The sequence below is a fragment of the Acomys minous genome (assembly GCF_964271855.1).
Source record: "Acomys minous genome assembly, chromosome: 13".
Lineage (NCBI taxonomy): Eukaryota > Metazoa > Chordata > Mammalia > Rodentia > Muridae > Acomys > Acomys minous.
Window position 1 is genome coordinate 24,761,047 of NC_140495.1, and position 20,932 is coordinate 24,781,978.

Here is a 20,932-nt window from a genome sequence, read left to right on the forward strand (position 1 = left end):
GCTTTAAATGTTCAGCGATAGAGGGAAGGTTAAACAGATGCGCTTCTGGAGACAATGGAATAGCTTTAGACTAAAACCACGAAATTCTTCTAAAACACTTGACGAGGAAAATGTTTTTGCAACTGTGTTATCTAATTCCTATATATATATATATACATTAAGTATAATAAATGTTAAAATATGTATTTATGAATACTTTCACTTTTCATTTATGTGCTTTCTAATTTTCTCCAATAACATACATTATGCCTATTTTTCTTTTTTTTAAAGTAGTTCTTTGAAATTTGTGTTTACAGTGTATTCTGATCATAGTTAGCCCTCACCAACTCCTCCCAGATCCTCCCCCCTTGCCCTACTCACCTACCTACATTTGTTTTCTCCTTTTTAAGCATTATGCTTAGAACTAGAACATGTGAGTAAATTCTCTAGACCCCCAGAGCCTTGTTGTTTTGCAATACTCTAGAGATTCTTCTGGATAAACTGAGCCACTAAAGGCCCTATATCACACGAGGGTGCTGCTGTAGGAAGCAAAGGCAGTGGGTCCTGCTAGTCCCATTTGGCAGGAGGCGGCTCAGGTCTCAGAGTGAAGGCTTTGCTTAAAGCCAGGCACCCAGCATTAGCACTGAGAAGGAGATCCCGACTCCCTCTTAGCGGCCACTGCATCGAATCTCTGGGACAGCAGCTTGATGCTGGCAGCACCAGGGAGCGAGCTTCCGTCCTGTCCGATTCGCAAAGACCACTTTTCCACAGGCTCCGCTCTGCAGTGCCACATAGTGGGAGTGACTTTGTAGTCTCAAAATTGATTTGGTGGAGCAAGGCTTGTGGAGACGTGCGTTCTGGGTTCTTCGCAGGTGTCCTGGAAGAAAGCAGCCAGAACTGTTGTCAGGGATCAAATGTCTTGTGAAACAGTCTGAAGGAAATGAGGAGGTGGCCTGGGGTAAGAAACAGGAGCATTGGTGTCAGACAGACATGGGTCTGCCACATTCACCTTCATGGGAGGTACTATAGCGTAGCCTCTGAGCTTTGTTTTCTTTATCTGTCCTGTGTACAAGGTGGCACCTGCCTCACAGGAAGAGCTGAGCAGTGCGACAGTGATGTTCTATAAAGGCGCTGCTATGACTAATAAAAATGATGACTTTATTTTAAAAGCTTTACTACTTTCCATTGAATCTAATTGGGTCATATTTTATTTAATTCATAAACATGTTCTAACCAAACGGCACATTATGGGACATGGAGGAGCAGTTTGGAATAATTGGAGCTGTTTGAGAGATTCCAAGAAGGATGGGCACGTGGCTTTCAGGAGGCTAGTATGGCTAAGTGTGGAGAAAGGGACAGACTGGTTCAAGACCCAGGACTTTGGCAACATAAGAGAACTGTAAAAGTGAGGGTGGGTTGGAGGGTGGTGTTTGCCTGAGCTTGGTGCAGACACTTGCGTGCAGGAGCCACGCCCATTCCATTCCTCTGCCTCCAAGGCACAGGCTTCCGGGCCTCCCTGAGCCCTAACGGTTTTTGATCTACTCAAAACTTCTCTGGCTGTCACACCTGCCCCTTCATCCAGGCGTCACCATGTTGGTCAACACCTTTCCCCTTTTCTCTGTAATGCCCCGTCGCTCTGTCAGGCAGCTGGTACAGAAGTATACGGAATGCAGTGGTACTAGATGGGGCATGACAGGTTCTGCCAGTGTACCCATTGTGTGGCCGAGGACCAGTGATGAAGTCTCTCAGATAGTGGTCCCATGGGATGTAAATCAGAACGCTGGGTACCAGCTTTCGAGCACTTCTACCCCACACATTGCTCACTCGATACCCTATGAGCATATACAGGGGGAGGAGGTCCCCTTCAGTCACAGACATAGGAGAGGGAAGTAGGGGGGAAGCAGGAGGGAGGAATGGGAAGATACAAGGGATGGGCTAACAATTGAGATGTAATATGAATAAATTTAAAAAAAAACTGTAAAGGCGCTGTTTCCCCCTAGACTTTATGTGTGAGAGGTGGATAAAGTGAGCTGGAAAATTTTATCAACTGATTTCTGCAAAAGCAAGCCTCGGTTCGCGGTTTGCCGATTTCTATGCAGTTTCACTGCGGCTGATTTCAATCTATCAACTTGGTGCAGTTAAACACTGAAAGAGTGGGAGGTGTATAGTCAACTCCCCAAGCCAGGGGAGCTGGCACCCAGCATATCTGTGGAGTGAGTGAAGGAGGGAAGGGCCATCAGTTACTTGTATTGTGTTCATAACATGAGGCTCACCCTCAGAGGCCTCAGGGGCCGACCTTGCTCACATAGGTACTGAGGACAGGCCATCCCTCTGACTCAGACTGTCCAGAACTGTGGCCTTTTAGCCTCACTCTGCTATGGGACTGTTAGAAGAATCACAAATGACCATGGCAGGGTTTTTTTGTTTTTGTTTTTGTTCTGTTTGTATGTGTGCACGAGTGTATGATTGTTCACATATATATGGGCACACACACACATGAACAGGCATACACGCAGTATGCACGCATGCATGTGAAGGCCAGAGGTTGATGTGGTGTGCGTCTCTTCATGGTGTCTCACTTTAGGTGCTGAAGCATACTGTCTTCGTTTGAACCGTACAGATCACTGCTTCACCTAGCCTAGTTGGCCAGCTTGCTCCAGGGGCACCCCCCCCCCATCCCCCACGTCTGCCTCCCAAACGCTGGGATTACAGGTGGATGGTCACACTTGCTGCGGATCCCACTCTCATCCGAATGCTTACATGGCAAGTGCTTTACCCCCTTAGCCATCTTCTTAGTCCCCCCACCCCCCTTTTGAGATAAGGTTCACCATTTGTGACAAACCCTCCTCCCTCAGCCTTCCAATTGCTTGGATTCCAAGCCAGTGCTGTCGTGCCTGGCTAACCAGGGCGCTTTTGATGTGACTCAGTGCTTGTCAAATAGTAAATGCTCAAAATGGCAGCTGCTGCTGAAAGTATGTCAGCAATGACGTCACCGGTGCACTTCCCAGTCCATCCTTAGAGGCAGGGGCAGAACCCTTTTGTAGAACAGCAGAGGGGGGCCTCCAAGAGACAGCTCCTTCCCTCTCTGTCACCTTATGTCTGGTGATTCAGATCTTTACCTAGTTTGCCGGTGAAAAGTATTTGAAAGTGTTTTGAAAGAAGGCTTTCTCTATTAAATGACCTCAGCAGCTGCCAGAGGGCAGTTTGTTATTTCACACTACTCAGCCCGGGTCTCAGAAATAGATTCGAGATGATCCATGTCCAAAAGTACAAAAACGGCCACCGGTCCAAGCTGGTCCCTGGTGGGTGGGGAGGGAGAAGCAGAATTCATGCCTCCTGGGTCATTTTCTGCTAGGGACAGCAGCTTCCAGGGAACCTAGACAGTCACCTTCAGCCATGCAAAGGAAATGTCCCCTCAGCCCACTGTAGTTACATGAAAGCCATCACATACTCCAGCCCCCAAATGCCAGAGTTAAGACTGTGGGCTGCAGGATAAAGAAAAGGCTATGAATATGGACTGAAGGTTTCTTTGAGCGTCACTTAGGGGGCTGTTGAGGAAACATAAGAATCTTTATGGGAGGTATAGAGGGAAGGACACAAGTCATTCCGGGGTCTTTGGCTGGGGACGTTCCCACTGAGGACAGAGACCCTGCTTCCTCTGACATCTCCTAACGGCAGCAGCTTCATCGGGGTGAGCAGTCTTGGGGCAAATGATTCTGAGTTGGAGAGCCCAGGCAATGGTAAAAAACAAAAACAAAAAACAAAACAAAAAAACACAGAACTCTGTGACCTGTCTGCTTTAGTCCTTCAGTCCTGTGACATGTCCCCATGATGGGGACTAGAGTGGGCTGAGATGTTGGAAGATTCAATGGCACTGAGCTACCCCCCATTTGACTCACCCAGTGTATCTTGCCAGTGGTGCTATTGGGTTTTCTTTTGGTAGAAATAAACTCAGAGAGCTAAAAGAGCGTCACAGAGCTAAAGTGGTGGGGTGAGCGGGCACTTCTGCTTCTGGCTATGGGCTGTATACTCGAATGACCATGTTTGGATGCCGTGCTGAGTCCTGGCCTCCAGCCCACCTGTAGGAAGCTGCCCAACATTTAGCCTATGGCTCTTGGGAACAATGTTGTTTTCATTTCTCCATCTTAAAACTCCAAATCCTTTTCCATTGCTCACTTGTGTTTCTTCTCTCTCCCAACTTTCTCTAGCCTATGGACCTTTTTGGTAAATCCAATCACCTGAACCAATCAGCTTCCTACATGCTCAGGCTCTGTTCCTAAATGGGTTGGTGGCCAGGACTCTGGAGACCTAAAAGACTTCTGAGAAAAAAGACAAAGCTGTGTTCTTATTGTCGCCGCTTAGATTCAAGTCCCTGGTGGCCACCTAACTTGCAAGGCCCAAGGAAAGTGTGAGAAGAAGTGGCCCTGGTTCAAAGGGTACTAAGAATTTCAAGGGAGTGATAAGAGAGAGAGAGTTAAGGCAAGAGCAGGTGTTCCTAAGTGCAGAGCCCTGTGTGAGTGTACAGGCCACACACCGTGAAGCCAGGTGTGCTCTCACCCAGACCTTGACAAGTACCCTCCCCTCTTCTCCTGAATTCATTGAAGCCACTTTTCCCTGCTGCAGCCACAGTGACTTCCTTGCTGTGATCCTGTATAAATTGATGCCCTGGTCCTCAGCTGTGCAGAACAGAGGCCTGGGTGAGCCTAACAGTGCCTCCTGCATGAGGTTTCTTTCCCTTAACACTGTTGACACTTGGAGCAGGATCACTCTGCTGCAGGCCTCTACTGTGTTCTTTAGGGCTTCTGATAGCTTCCTTGGCCTCTACTTGCCAGATGCCAATAGCTTCCGCTCTTTGTGCTGACCAGAAATGCCTCCAGACATTTTCAAATGTCTTATGGAAACAAACCCATTCCCAACTGAGAAACCTCAGTGTAGGACCAGAGGCAGTATGTAGAGGCAGACCCATGGGGTGCCATGGGGAGCAGAGGAGGAGGGAGCTGCACACCCTTAGTTTTCAATCAGTCCCCAGGCTGGCTTCAGTTCTAAGGAGGAGGGTCTACTTTCCCTTCCGGACATCTCACTACCTCATCCTTGAAACATCAGCACCCCTCAGTAGAGGGTCAGGTCTGACTCACTCAAATTTCTCTTTTAAAAAATGTTTCAGCTTATACCACTGTTAGACTGTTTTTAGTAATTGCCGGAGCTAAGCCAATTTCCTGAATAGTAGAGTCTGAAAACCGAGGCCCAGGCGGGTGCAATGACTTGTCTAGTGCAGTGGCCATTCTTGCTTTTGGGTTTAGTTCCTAGTTCCCTTTTGTAAGGTCAAATTGTGAATTTTTTAAGGGAAGATCAATACTTGAAAGCCTTGGGGTGAGCTTGAGCAGACTTAGCTTTCCATGTTAGAGTTTCTTTCATTTTGTTTTTAATGATTCGTTTTATTTCATCTTATTTTATGTACATTGATTGGTGTTTAGCCTGCATGTATGTCTGTGTGAGGGTGTCTGAGTCCCTGGAACCAGAGTTATAGACAGTTGTAAGATGTCATGTGGGTGCTGGGAATCGAACCTGGGACCTCTGGAAGAACAACCAGCGCTCTTAACTGCTGAGAGCCATCTCTCTAATTTCTTATATGACCCAGTCTAGCCAATCAGAGTGAGTCTTGGGCACTGAAAGTCTCAGGGATGAGGCCAGTGGAATTGCTGGGCCAATTGACTTATATACAGAGCCCTAGTGAAAGTCAGGGTGGTTGGACCCTGGCACAGCTGAGGGTGAGTGAGCAGCAGAGTCCCAGCAGGCCTGAGTCAACTGCAGAGTCAGTTCAGGTCTGTGGGCAGTCACACGGCTGGCCTGGGCTTTGCATCAAGTCCTTCTAGTATCAGCCAATCTGAACTGGCTCCTAGGACTTGTGTCCAAATGGATGATGACACATCTGGGGTTTCGGGTGCATTGAAGATCTCCTGTTCAGATCTCACTCATGCCCAAGCTCAGGGCTGATTTATAGCAAGATGCTGCTCATATGGGCTTGTGGAAGAGTTTCGATATGGTGATTTTTGTGTATAGTTGCCTAAGAATTAGCCTCCAGTCCCAGACAGCTCTGGTCCAAGTGGCACATATTTGCCATGCTGTTATGAGAATTCTCCACCAGCCATGAGTATCTGTGGGGGAGCATCCACCCAGAGCCGAGGCAACGAGAAAGCCTCAGGAGTCTTTTAAACTGACATGAAAGAAGGCCTTTGATTTTATTTTCAAATCCAAAGAGAGGTATGGGGACATGTTTCTTCATTTCAAAAGATATTTATCTTTCAAGCATCTTCAGGCCCAAAGTTTATCAAGTGAATGTTTCCTTTTAGCCATTAAATGAGCTGGTGGAAGAAGCAGCCTAGTTTTTTTTTTTTCCAATTTGCTACCTTGTGGCTCTAGCTTTTATGGTGAGCAGGGCCGAGTCTTCTGGTTAGGGCTTCTAGCTTTCCACAATCTTACTTGGTCTTAGAGCAGCTTCCATCAGTGTGGGCAAATTCATGGTGGATAAAAAATTATGCAACAGGGGTCCAAGAGGGTGACACAAGGAGGCAGAGCAGCTATAGCAAGTGGCGGACAGGTGCCCAGACCAAGTTGGGATTAAGAAAGACTTCCTGGCAGAGAGCTTGGGGTCTTGGAGGATTAGGGAGGAGAAGAAAGGGGGGGGTCCCCAGCCAAATAAATGCCAGGTGACCACAAAGCAGTGACATTTGTGACACTTGATATTGTTGGTGGTCCCTGTGTGGTCAGTTCACAGGCACCATTTCAGAGAGGCCTTCCCTATTGCACACCAAAGGAGCATCTCAATATAGCTTCCGCTCATTTCTCCTGTGCAATATAGACCTAAGATTTTATTATAACATTGGCCAAATCTGATATTAACCTGTTTGTTTTTATGATGGGTTATTTTGAATTGTATCTCTTGCACATTCAGAGAGAGGAATTGGTCCATTTTATTCACTACTGAATCCCTGGCTAAAAACAGTAACCAGCATCAAGAAGGCCTCAAAAGGCACTGTTACAGAGAAGAGATGGTGTGTGTGTGTGTGTGTGTGTGTGTGTGTGTGTGTGTGTGTGTGTCTGTGTGTGTGTACGTGTGTGTGTCTGTGTGCATGTGCACAGATATGTATGCACACACATGAATGTATATGTGTGTGTGTTGGAGAGATGGTGGGAAGTCCCGTTGCAGGGTGCCTGGAAAAGCAAATATGTTAATTCACTTCAATTTCAAGGGCATATGGAACCACAGAGAGAACTTATGAGAAGGTTTCATTTAGTTAGCTTGGGGCCTTAGGCTCAACACCTCTGTAGCAATGTGTAGCGTGGCTTGAGCAGGAGGAAGGAAGAGCTGATAAAAGGCTGTGAGATGGTAGAGCAGAAGGCAGGCACTGGGATAGTGGCCTGCGGTGTAAGGAAATACTTGAGATTCTGAGTGAGGTGGGAGCCGTAAGACTTTGGACCAACAATGGAAGGAGGCTGTTCATAACGACACCCAATCTTTTGATCTGGGTTCTCTGTCATTTGTTGTGCTCATATACATTTGGAAGGGGGGACAGGGAAATGAATTTATATCCAGGGACATGTCCACTTCAGAAAGAAACCTCAGTCAGAGCTGAATTATTAGGCATAACCATTACAGATGACAGAGAGAGCCACCCAGGGAGTCCCTGAAGGAGGCTACGAGATGAGGAGCCATCAACAACTAGGTTGACAGTACCATTGAGGCTATGTCTGTACCAAGACAGCCAACCTTGATCCCATGTGGTCTGTCTTTCCCACCAAACATCCTCATGACCAGGGGATGACAAACTGACAATGACTCCTTTCCTAGAGGAGAAAGCCTCAGACAATGAGACCACATGTTGAGTGAGGAGCCCAAGACGAATCTATAGGCAGAAAACTGAAGTGAAATGGGAAGAGGAACCTCCCTTCTCCTGTCATCCAGTGCTATTTCATGCCACGAGTCTATGTATGTGTATCTACAAACACATATTCAGATGTGTATGTACACACACGTATTAACACACTCCAGAGAACTTCAATGGATATGAACAGTTTCTTCATTGATTTTGCTGTAATGAACAGTCTTTTACATGCATATGCTCTCGTTTACTTAGCTTCACTGCTCCTGCTGGACATTTAAACTTTACATACTTCTGGCATGCCAGGCCAGCAGGTGTGTGTGTGTGTGTGTGTGTGTGTGTGTGTGTGTGTGTGTGTATGTGTGTAGGCTAGATTCCTAGAAGAGGACCTTTTATTGATGTCTCCAGTTTAGACGCATATTGCTAATCTGCTATCTATCCTGGGCATGCCAGTTCCTGCTGCCTGAGGTACAAGAGCATCTGCCCACACACCTTCATCAGCGTAATGTGGAACCAAGAGCTGTGATCTTTGCCCATGCAATAGTTTTTTAAAATGGCGTTATAAATCTTTCACTTTGCATTTTTCAAATGTAAGTGAAACCATCTGAGATGTTTCATCTAAGAACCAGTTTTATCTAAATGATCCCCAGAGCCATCTTATTTCACTACTTTTAGAGTTTGGCTTGTTTATGTGTTTGTTTGTTTGTTTAGTTATTTTTGTTCCCAGATTTCTGGGGACTTGTTGTAGAGTAGGAAATTAGTATCTTGTCTTAATCCCCTCTTTTTAAAGAGCAGTTGACACATTGCTTTTCGGTTTTATTCTTACTATGCACCTAAGTCTTGCTCCTTCTAGCCTTTACCTGGCCTGTCTACTTTACTTGGCTAAGAAGGAGGGAGACAGTGTCTGGAGGTTAAGACTGAGGCAAATACACAGGTAAATTCTTGTCAGCAGTAGACTGCTAGAGTTCCTTAGGAGCAGCCTGCTCGCGGATTCTGCAGACCTGGATAGCTGGGAGCACATGCCTGCTGGGGGCTGGGAAAGGAGAGCCATGTTTATTCAGCCTCTTACAGAAGCTTTTTTTATGTCTGACATACTTGGAATCAAATAAAACCAGTATCTTTGAAATGGACAGAGAGAAACCAAGGTCATGACCTCAGGCCCTAGGCCAGAAATAGCAGGGTATAGTTTTCAGGCGGATTTGTTGGATGTACTTAACAGGCAAAATGGCCACGAGACAACTGGAGGAACAGGTGGGTGGCAGGTGATTCACATGTTAACCAGTGTCAGCCTACATGTGTCACTGTTCGCTATGAGCCAGGCCTAGGGGACACTGAGATCCTGCCTTCGAGGAATTCACAGAGCAGATGAACGAACAGATGATGCCGGAACTGTGTGACAGGGACTCTGGTAGAGATAGCATAAGAGAGTTAGGAGCCCCTAAGAAGGCAGCTGAGTCTTTCTGGAGATGTCTAGGAATTTTCCTGGGTGAGGTAACATCTAAGCAGAATCCTGATAGACAGGTAGTAGCTGAGCCACCAGGGGGAGAAAGTATGGTACCTGGGGTAGATATGCAACTGGCCTCTTTCTTCAGGACCATGGACAAGTCAGATGAGGGCAACCAGAAGAGACTTGTATGAAGAATATTTGCAATGTGTCGTCCTTCCTCCTTGGCCTGTGGCTACAACCTAGAATTCTGGGCTTTCTTTCTTTCCTTTTTAAAGATTTATTTATTGTATATGAGTGCTTTATCTGCAGAAGAGGGCATCAGATCACATACCAGATGGTTGTGAGCCACCATGTGGTTACTGGGAATTAAACTCAGGACCTTTGGAAGAGCAGGTGGCTCTCTTAACCACTGAGCCATCTCTCCAGCCCAAATTCTGGGCTTTCTAATCTGTCTCAGTTGCTGGAGAAACGCTGAGGAGGGGAAAGAGGGGACAGTGGAGCGACCCTGTGAAGGAGGTGGCACGAGGGCATGTCTCTTCCAGCAGAGATACCAGCAGTTGTTTCTCTTGAGTCAGCCAAGCAGAAATCCAGGAACAAAGCATACGTCCCCAACACAGACACACAGTGGATCTTATAAACCCAGCTTTTCTACTCAAGCCTCTTGCTGAGAAGAAATATTTTGTGGTCCCACACTGGGACATTTCCTGCAAGGAAACATTTTAACCTCTTTTGAGAATGGGACCAAAGTGGGGGCCATGTTTCTGCCTTAGGTTTTCATTAGAAGATGGTTTTCTTTTCCTCACCTGAGGATCTGATGCTCTTTGCCAGCCTCCCTTGTTAGTGGCTGCACACCGTCCCGTGTGAAGAGTCAGGCTACCCTAGAACACAGAGCCTAGACTAATGGCCACGGTCTATGCCAGCCCCAGAGAGTGGCAGGCAACTGTTACTTTCATTTGGAGGGCTCAGCGCCATGAGACAGGCCTCACCTCCCATCTCAGCAGGAGCCTTGGGAATCACACGCTCAGTGGCAGCTGTGTTGTTGTCGCTGTGACAGTAAATATCCAGAAAATTGAGTGCTTTCTGGTCTTCAATTTAAGAAGTCATTTGCTGGATGGTGCTAAGTGAGAGCAGCCATTAAACTTGAGGAAGCACTCATGTGCCTCTCTCCTTAATTAAATGAAGGAGAGAAGCAAAACCTGGGCCCAGTGAAGCTGTAGGCTGGGGGTGGAAGGGCCCTAGAGGGAGGACTCAGATGGTTGCCTGGTCTGGCTGCTGCTTCTATTCCATGCGTGGCTGGGTGGTGGGTACCAGCTGGCACGCGCATTCTGAGGCCCTGCATCCTACATTGCTTCCTGGCAAGAATCAAGTGCCAGGGGCAAGATGGAAAAGGAGTGAGTGGTCAGGAAAAGTCTAAGGGAAGTGACTATCGATTAAATGACGTAGTCACCAAAGGCAAACACTGACGCCTTAGCTTCCATGTACCCATGTTTGGAAGCAACGCTAAACGAGGTCATAAGGTGGCCATGAGGACGCATCTAGTGTTAACCGGTGTCCTTTCCAGAAGAGGGGGACACTAGAGTTATGCATGCACAGTGAGAAAAACTTGTTGCCACACACAAGCCCCAGTGATTGTTGACGTCTAGCAAACAGTAAGCCCTTAGTATGTAGTAGAGTAGTGTCTGAGTGGGGGTGGGGCCAGGACACCAAATCCATGGATGTTGGCTTCCTTTGTATAAAGTGCTGTTGGGTTTGCCCATACCTACCACGCACCCTCACGTACACTTTGAGCCGTTTTTGTATTGTTTATAATTCTTAATGCGGTGCAAATGCTATGCTTTGTAACAGTCATCACGTACGACTCTTCGGGGAATACTGTGAAGGAAACACTGCACATGTTCAATACAGACACATTGTTTTCCAGGTATTTTTGAACCGAGGTTGGTTGAAACCTATGACTTGAAATCAGTTGATGAGGGGAGTGGTCTGTTAAGTTCAGTGGTCTGACTTGTACAGGGGCTACTCAGGGTAGGCACCGTGGTAGGTGGGAGGGCCCCAGAGCCAAGGCTAGTGAGGGTCTTTCCTTTCACTGACCACTTAGTGGGGGAAGGTGGTAGCTTAGGTACCAGGGTGGGGCTTCTGTTGTGATGGAATAGGTGGTCATGGCTTCGCTTTTCATGGGACATTGCTATCTGAGCTGCAGAGCTATCCTCTCAACTGGCCTTCCTTGGGCATTTTGCTTGGGTTTGACTACTGGAATAGGGGAGCTTGGGGTCCCTTTGGTTTAGGATGACATCCCTCCCCTCTTAGTTTCCTTGTGGAGGGTAAGGGAGGGTTCAGCTCAGATGGTACCCCAGCAGAGAAACTGTCTCAGGCTAGTGAGAAGCTCTCAAGGTCAACACTGGACTCGGTCAGTGAGGAGGATATCACTAAATACAGCTTTCCACCTTTGACCAGAGTCAAGATCCAAATAGACCTTTTTTCTTTTTAAGTTAACCAGTCTCTCACACTTCAATATAGTAACAGAAGACAAGCTTTGTCTGCTCCTTTTAAACAAAGGTAGGTAGACTTGGGAGTCTAGAAGAGCAGAAATACTTCCTTGGACTTTCATTCCCAGGGCCAGGGTGGGTGTCCCATCAGTGCTGCCTGCTGTCATGGCCCTCAGCTATGTTTGTGCTTTGCCTTCGCTGTTAGCATTCACATCTCTGGTCTTCACGCTGGATCAGGGGGTTGCTTCTCCCACTCTGTCCACACACTCCGTTTCCAGGGTATCACACACAGAGAGGATACTCAGGTGGCTGGATTCTGACCTCCCTGCCCACACTACACCCCCACCCTCACCCCCACCCTCACCCCCACCCTCACCCCCACCCTCACCCCTACTCTCCTCCAGCTCCAGACATCCCTCTACTCTTACACCTGTTGGGGGAGGGGCACACAGTAATCTTCCATACACCACTGCACCCCTGGGTAGGCATACTTTTTTATCTATTTTATTTGGGTTTCTTATGCCTCTACCTCCCTTCACCCCAATCCCTTCTAACACCCCAATACCAGATAGGAGAGAAAGAAGGTTAGAGGGGAGAGGGCACATAGTTCCATTTGGCTACTTCCTGCTGGTTAGGGTTATCGCGTTCCTTGGGGCAAGCGCAATCTTCATCATCAGGATACCTCCGATTTCTTCTCGTCGAACAGCAATCAGAAGCAGCTGCTAGGAGCAGCAATGGAGAGCAGCCGTCTTCCTCGGAGTGTCCTTAGACCCTACCTGGACTCTGGCATTTATACCCTCTCATAGTCCCCAGCATTAAACTATTTGCAGCTGGCAAAGATCACACCACTCTTAGTGCCCTCGCGAGGCAAATCGTCTGCTGCTGTGGACAACCTGAAGCAGCCACATAGCCTCACACCTGGGATTAAAACAAAAATGTGTTTACATATTTGAGTTTTTTTAAAAAAGGAAACCAAAATTCTCACTACACCCCTGAATAATTGACAATTTGATATTTGGAAATATTCCCCTCAGTAGAGCGTCTACTATACCATGCGTCTACAAAGATGCAGTGTTGTTTCAAATTGCATTGTGCAAAATGAGGCAATACTCTGAGGACAGAGGAACACAGCGCATCAAATGTGGACTCTCTTTAAGTGAGTTGTTGGCTGAATTACGCCTTTGGTAATAAAATGAAGTTTTCAAAGATTTAAAACGATAGGTGTGCATTTGCGAGACAAATGCCCTGGGGTCTGTACTGTCCTTTCAGATCATGTTAGTCAAACCTTTAGAGAGGGAGAGGGGGGAAAGGAGAGAGCGATGTGTTGAACTTAAGAGACAAAAACACGTTCCAGGTGTAGGTGGGCTTTCCCAATCCTACTTAGTTTGTTTTCCTTTCAGATTAATATTTTCTGAATAAAACTTGGGGAAAAGAAGAAAGGGTAACAGTCAGCTGATGCCACATAAAAATTAAGTAAATAATGTTAATAAACTCTCCAAGTCTCTCTCTCTGTCTCTCCTTTGTGCATGCGTGTGTGTGTGTGTGTGTGTGTGTGTGTGTGTGTGTGTGTGTGTGTGTGTGTAAAAATATATGGAGAGAGACTCATGGCTTTTTATTAGGCATTGCAGGTATTTTTGTTGAGCTACCTGGCATCTTCTGTCAGGCTCTCAACAGCCTATCTGACCCATTTCCTGGCCCTGCTCTATTTTGCATCCTCACACGCACTTCTGGCTGCAAGCCGTGGTTATGAGCACGGGTCCTTGGAGGAACAGGCCATTTCCCCATGTTGGCTATGGTGTCTCTAGCAGCCTTGGATAAAGCTTCCCCTGGAGGCAAAGATTCCTCTATTCCACAGGGGGCCTCTGATGCTCAGACAGAAATTGAACTGGAATTTATATAAATGAAACCAAGTTCCCTTGCGCTTATCTGTTATTGCAAAACATAAAAGCAGTTGGTTTGATTTTTACAAAGCTTAGAGCGTCTGTGTGGGAAGAGCTGTCTTAAAGTATAGACCACGTGGCCTCTGTGAAATCCTTGGGAGTCCCAGGGGACACCTCAAAGCTAAGCAGAAATCTCTGCAGCCGCTGGAATGAGGTACAAAGAGAGGCTGCGGGGACTGCCAGCCAGAGGACACACACCACGCATATTAACGTGCCATGGCCCACAGGGTAAACAGCTTGCCAAAGTGTGCCCCCCAAATCAAAACCCCAAGCGCAGGCTCTCCCAGGTATGTGGCTGATTTGTAATAAGGTACACCGAGCTGGACAGCTTCCCACAGCACACACTATAGTGAGTATTAAGTAGTGTAGATTTAATTATTTAAGCATCGTGGATGAGTCCCAGACAGCACAGGATAAAAGTTAGGGAGAAATGTGAGTCGAGTGTATCTCAGCACTAAAGACTCTTCCCACACTCTTAGCTGACTAGGAGCTATCCCAGGACCCCTTGCTTCTCTCTCTCTCTCTCTCTCTCTCTCTCTCTCTCTCTCTCTCTCTCTCTCTCTCTCCTCTCTCTCTCTCTCTCTCTCTCTCTCTCTCTCTCTCTCTCTCTTCTCTCTCCTCTCTCCTTTCTCTTCTTCTCTTCTCTCTCTCTCTCTCTCTCTCTCTCTCTCTCTCTCTCTCTCTCTCTCTCTCTCTCTCTCCCTTTCTTATATATGCCTTGTTTTGCCTTGAGCAATCCACTCTATGGTTTTCAACAGATTGGCAGGGTGTTGGTGTTCCCATAGACTTTTCTTCACCTTGCGCAACTGTAGGGGCCAAAGTTATGCCTGGCTCAGCTGGTCCTGGTCTTGGTGCTGTGACATCTACCTTCCAAGCATAATGCACAGCGACGGGTAAGGCTTGGTTCCCACCAACTACAACTGAGATGCTGGAAACTTAAGAAGAAGCCAGTGGGAGATGATTGGGGGTGTGTCATTGACGATGGCAGGACCCTGGCTTCTTCTTCTTTCCCCCTTTTTTAAAAATGCCTGCCCTGAGGTGAATGGTTTCTTTTGCCACATACTTCTGACATTGTGTGTAGACACAGGCCCAAACCAATGGGCCTAGCAGGCCAAAGCAAACTTTTTCTCTTTATAAATTGATTGTTTTGGGTATTTGTTACAGTACTAGAACTTTTGACACATCTTAGTGTCTAGTCATCAACAAGTTAAAAGTAGCCTAGCATCGGCTTTAACTAGATCCACAGGAGAGGACCAAAACCTTTCAGAAGGTCAGCTCTTGGGCTCTAAAGAATTGCTTTCTTCACCTACCACCTGGCCTGGGCCAGCTGCCCTCCCAGAGGCAGGTGGCCTTGCAATGTGACAGCCTCATTGGAGATTCACCTAGAATCACACCAAAGACCATCCATCCTTTGGTCAGCACTGGCTGCTGCTGCCTGAGACTAGGTAGCATAAAGAGAGCTAGAGCGAGCAAGAGCAAGTGGGACACACACACACACACACACACACACACACACACACACACACACACACACAGAGAGAGAGAGAGAGAGAGGGGGGGGGGTAGGGACAGCATTTGAGACTGAAATTGTTTAGTCAGCAGGCACTTTGGAGGGATCCTGTTCCTAAGCAAGAACAGAGGAGAGCGGATCATTTTTCTCCAGAGTCCAATATAATGTGGAAGATTAATCTGACCCACTGTGGCTGGACCTAAACTCCTTCTGTTTGCTTTCAGGAGAAGATCCCCGATACTGTCCCCATGGACCCCGTAAGTGCCAGTGCAAGACTTCCTTTATTAAGTGGGATGGTAGTTTACTGTGACTACCGTAATTACCACAGTCCTGACGGTTTAAAACAATACAGCTGTGCTGCAGGTTGCAGCAGGGCCACACCTTCTCCAGAGGCTTGTCCTTGCCTCCCCGAGCTTTTGATGGATTTTGAAATTCCCTGTCCCTACTGTATGGTCACAGCCCCTCCTCCCCTCCCATGTTGTCTCCTTGGCATCCCTTAACAGTCTGCAGGTGACTGCATGGAGGGCCCTTCCTACGAGCTTCTCCTCCCTAATCCCTTAGCTTAACTTTGCCTTCTTTCATCTAAGGTGGCAATTCCAGATTTTGGGCCTTGTGACATTGGATATGCAGCACTGGGGGAGGCATGACCATTCACCTGCTCTGTATTCTGAACTATTGTTGGAGGGGTATGCATCTTCTGGTGCTTTCTAAGAGTGAGCATAATTTTTGGCCTGTGGGGAGTGCCTGCTTGGTGCTAGCCGGCCGGAGGGCTGGATGCGTGGATGAAATGCGCACATTCAATAGCTGTGAATCTTAAGCGGTGTCAGTGGCTGGAGGGAAGATGGTATAAATTCTTTTCCTTGTCCCTTGTCCCTGACAGAGCAGCCTTCTCCCTTGGTAACAGGTTTGGAGACAAAGCGTGGCTTGGCTCTCTCTGGACTGTGTTTGAGTCTGGCGCTTGTATTACATTCCATAAGGCATAAATATTTGGGGGAGCAAAATTGATTCTGGAGCAATGGAGGAGGGATGGCAAGTGGGATGTTTGATTTATATTCTTTTGGGGGGGAGGGAGGGGGAAGCCAGAGGCTCTACATGTGCTGGAGCGTCACGTTTCGGCTTCTTTGTTTCTGGAGGGTAATTACTGTACTTTTTGATATGAGCTAGCTACTTCATGGCCACCTGAGGTGAATTGAAGACTTCCCAGGAGGTGTGGGGGCTTCTGGGATGGCAAGAGAGGAACCAGAGTGAGCTCTGTTAGTAATGGAACTCCCAGGGCTGGGTAGCAACTTCTCAATTCCCCCTTGCCAGTCCCTAGACTGGACTCAGCCCGAGCAAAAGATGGATACGGCTTTCGAGGCTCAGGACAGGTGTGGGAGCCCTGAGTGTATGGCGATGAATCTTGTAAGGCCTGGTGGCCAGAAAATAAAGTCTGGCTGCCTTATTCCTTCTGTGCCCACCGCAGCCAAGGGCAGTCACCAGTGCTCATCTGGAATCTAATATCCAGAGGTCATGTGGAGTCTATGGTGACCTTGTGTGTTTGCTGATGACCTTGTGAGCCCCTAGCAGGCAGCAAAACAAAAGGCCTTCTGTCTTTTCTGTGTCCTCAGCTTATCTGCAAGTCTCCTCGCCTAGGGACAGAGTTCAGAACAGACCTTCATCTGCTTCTTTTTACATTCCCTCTCTCTTATCTAGCTGACCAGGATGGGGCTTGGACATCAAACCCCCATTTAAAAGAGAGTCCCCATTTGTCATTTTGGCTCCGTCCTCTCTTCTGTCCGCTTTGGAGCCGCGCACCCTTTATGCCAGGGATGGTGAAAAGCATATACTTAACTGTTTTCTAAACTTCGCCCCATCTTCTTTGTTTTTATCTGTGATGTGCCCGGAATTGTATGGGCGGCTTCCGTCCTTGATGATTCACTTTTGCAAAGAAAGGAAGAAACCTCAACAAAGCAACCAGCAAACAACTGTGTGAGAGGAAATCTAAGAGCCAGAGTCAGTCAGCGTAAACAAGGCAAGGCAGAGCTTCTGAGGCAGAGCTCCAAAGGCCTTCTGCATCTCTGAGGCATGATCCTAAAGATCTTCTGCATCTCTGAGGCATGATCCTCAAGCCTGTAGGCTTTGCTTTAAAAGTGGTGGCTGTAACAGGAAGGCACAGTGGCCAGAACCATGTGCTGGGCTTCCTTTGCCATCAGATTTTCCAGATGAAGGAGTCCTGCATTTCTTCCTTTGCATTCAGAGCATAGTTGCTGAGGCATATTTAGTAATGCGTTCACTTGTCTTTCCTAGCAAGAATTCCAGTTGATCCTGCATTTCCCAGAGCCTCAGAGTCTAAAGGTTCCTGTAAGCCACCCTGTATCTGACCTGAAGGGAACAGAGCAAGTTCCTGCCTCCCATGCGTTAGGATTCTGTGTGCTGGGGAAGACGCTGGATCAACACACGTCCTTTCCCTTAGATCTGAAGGCGCCTCTGATTAGCTTGTTTGCAGTTAATTCAGCCAGTTAGACAGTCTCTTCAGGCCAGGGCTCAGCTGCATCCATCTCATGCAGTTTTAGGATGGTCCAGTGATTTCACTACCTTAAAGGTTGCACATAATTTGATTGATAACTCAGAACTCAAAATGTTTCCAGAAGGGGAAAAAAAGTCATTTCACAAATCAATTTTCCCAACTGTTCTCTTTTTGTCATGAGTTCTCAATTTAATCACCGGAACCAGATCATTTATAAAAAAAAATCTATTCTGAGATCATAACACCTGAGAGGACAGCACACTCCTGGAGAAGAAATGCCAAAATAGTCTATGTTCCTAATTATTTGTATTTAATAGGTTTCCTCTGACTGAAAGAACAGTCTGTGTTCTATATAGAAAAACATGTCATTGTAAAATATCACAGGCAGTCAGGTGGAGTCCCTTTTAGGATTACTCTGAGCGGATAGCCACATTTAGCACTTTAGAGTATACCTATTAGGGTTGGGTTTGGTGTGTGTGTGTGTGTGTGTGTGTGTGTGTGAGAGAGAGAGAGAGAGAGAGAGAGAGAGATCACGTGGACAAGCAAGTGTGCCTGAGTGTGTATCTGTGTATCACACACATGCGGGAGCCTATGGAGGTCATGAGAGAGGGCAATGGATGCCCTGGGACTGCTTTGTGGGTGCTGAAAACCAAATCTAGGTCCATTGCCAGAGCAGCGGCACTCTTGACTGCTGAACCTTCTCTGTCTTCAGGATTGTTTTTTCTCTTTTCTTTTTCTTTGTCTTATTTTTAATCACATGGATTACATGGATACACACATGTATAACTCTATTTCAAAATTTGATTAATTGTTGCATTACATATCTTTGCATTTTATAAATATGTCATTTGTAGAAGTATTGCATAGATTTTATTAAATGGGTTCTCTAATTTAATTAGATTACTATTAGTTGAATTGGGTTACTTTTTTCTCTTGTTTTTAAAACTTGCCACCACAAATAAGATTACAACCAACTTTTTATTCCTATCTGACTGTTTTCTTTCTTTTTTTTTTTTATTAATTTGTTCATATTACATCTTGATTGTTAGCCCTTCCCCTGTTTCCTCCCATTCTTCCCTCCCTCCCACTTCCCCCCTTCTCCCCTCCCCTATGTCTGTGATTGAGGGAGACCTCCTCCCCCTATATATGCTCTAAGAATATCGAGTCTCTTCTTGGTAACTTGCTATCCTTCCTTTGAGTGCCGCCAGGCCTCCCCATCCAGGGGACATGGTCAGAATAGGGGCACCAGAGTTCGTCTGAGAGTCAGATCTCACTCTCCACTCAACGGTGGAGAATATCATGTTCATTGGCTAGGTCTTGGTAGGGGTTTGAAGTTTACTGCCTGTTTCTCCTTGGCTGGTGCCTTAGTTTGAGGAGGACCCCAGGACCCAGATCTGCCTGTCATAAAGTTCTTCTTGTAGGTTTCCAGGACCCTGTAGGTCCTACTATTTCCCCCATTCTTCCATGCTACTCTCGCCTAAAGTCTCAATAGGAAGTCCTCTCCTCTGACCCACTTTCTTGGTAAGTAAAGTTTTTCATGGGACATATCCCTTGGACTAGTGTTTTGATATAAGTGAGTATATACCGTTTGTCTCTTTTTGCTTCTGGGTGAACTCACTCATTATGATAATTTCTAGGTCAATCCATTTGTCCACAAATTTCGGGAATTCCTTGTTTTTAATAGCTGAGTAGTACTCCATAGTGTAAATGTACCACAGTTTCTTAGTCCATTCTTCTACTGAGGGACACTTAGGCTGTTTCCATGTTCTGGCTATTATGTATAAAGCAGCTATGAACATGGTTGAGCATATGTCCCTGTTGTGTGGTAGTGCATCCTCTGGGTATATTCCAAGGAGTGGGATAGCTGGGTCTTGAGGAAGCCCTATTCCCATTTTTCTGAGAAAACGCCAGATAGCTTTCCAGAGTGGTTGTACTAGTTTGCATTCCCACCAGTAATGAAGGAGTGTTCCTCTCTCTCCACATCCTCGTCAACATGTGGTGTCATTTGAGTTTTTGATCTTAGCCATTCTGATGGGCGTAAGGTGGAATCTCAGTGTTGTTTTGATTTGCATTTCTCTGATGACCAACGAGGATGAGCATTTCTTTAAGTGTTTCTTGGCTGTTTGATATTCTTCTGTTGAGAATTCTCTGTTTAGTTCCAAGCCCCATTTCGCAATTGAGTTGTTTGGTTTTGTGATGGTTAATTTCTTGAGTTCTTTATATATTTTGGATATTAAACCTTTGTCAGATGAAGGGTTGGTGAAGATCTTTTCCCAGTCTGTAGGCTGTTGCTTTGTTCTCTTGACAGTGTCTCCTGCCTTACAGAAGCTTCTCAGCCTCATGAGGTCCCATTTATTAATTGTTGACATTAAGGCCTGGGCTGTTGGTGTACTGTTCAGGAAGTTGTTTCCTGTGCCTATGTGTCCCAGGCTCTTCCCCACTTTTTCCTCTAACTGAATTAATGTCTCTGGTTTTAAGTTGAGGTCTTTAATCCACTTGGACTTGAGTTTTGTGCATGGTGACAAATAAGGGTCTAAGTGCATTTTTCTACATGTAGACATCCAGTTAGACCAGCACCATTTGTTGAAGATGCTATCATTTTTCCATTGAATAGATTTGGCTTCTTTGTCAAAAATCAAGTGAGCAAATGTGTGTAGATTCATCTCTGGGTCTTCAATTTGATTCCATTGATCCACCAGCCTATTGCTTTGCCAGTACCATGCTGTTTTAATTACTGTTGCTCTGTAGTACAGCTTGAGATCAGGTATGGAGATTCCTCCAGAGGATCTTTTATTGTATAGGATTGTTTTTGCTATTCTGGGTTTTTTATTTCTCCATATGAATTTGAGAATTGATCTTTCAATATCTTCAAAATATTTTGTAGGTATTTTGATAGGGATTGCGTTGAATTTGTAAATTGCTTTTGGTAAGATGGCCATTTTTACTATGTTGATTCTCCTGATCCACGAACAAGGTAAATCCCTCCATCTTCTGATGTCATCTTCAATCTCTTTCTTCAGAGGTTTGAAGTTTTTTTCGAATAAGTCCTTCACTTGCTTGGTTAGAGTTATTCCTAGATATTTTATATTGTTTGTGGCTATCGTGAAGGGAGTAGTTTTCCTAATTTCTTCCTCTGCCTGTTTGTCATTTGTATACAGGAAAGCTACTGACTTTTTTGAGTTTA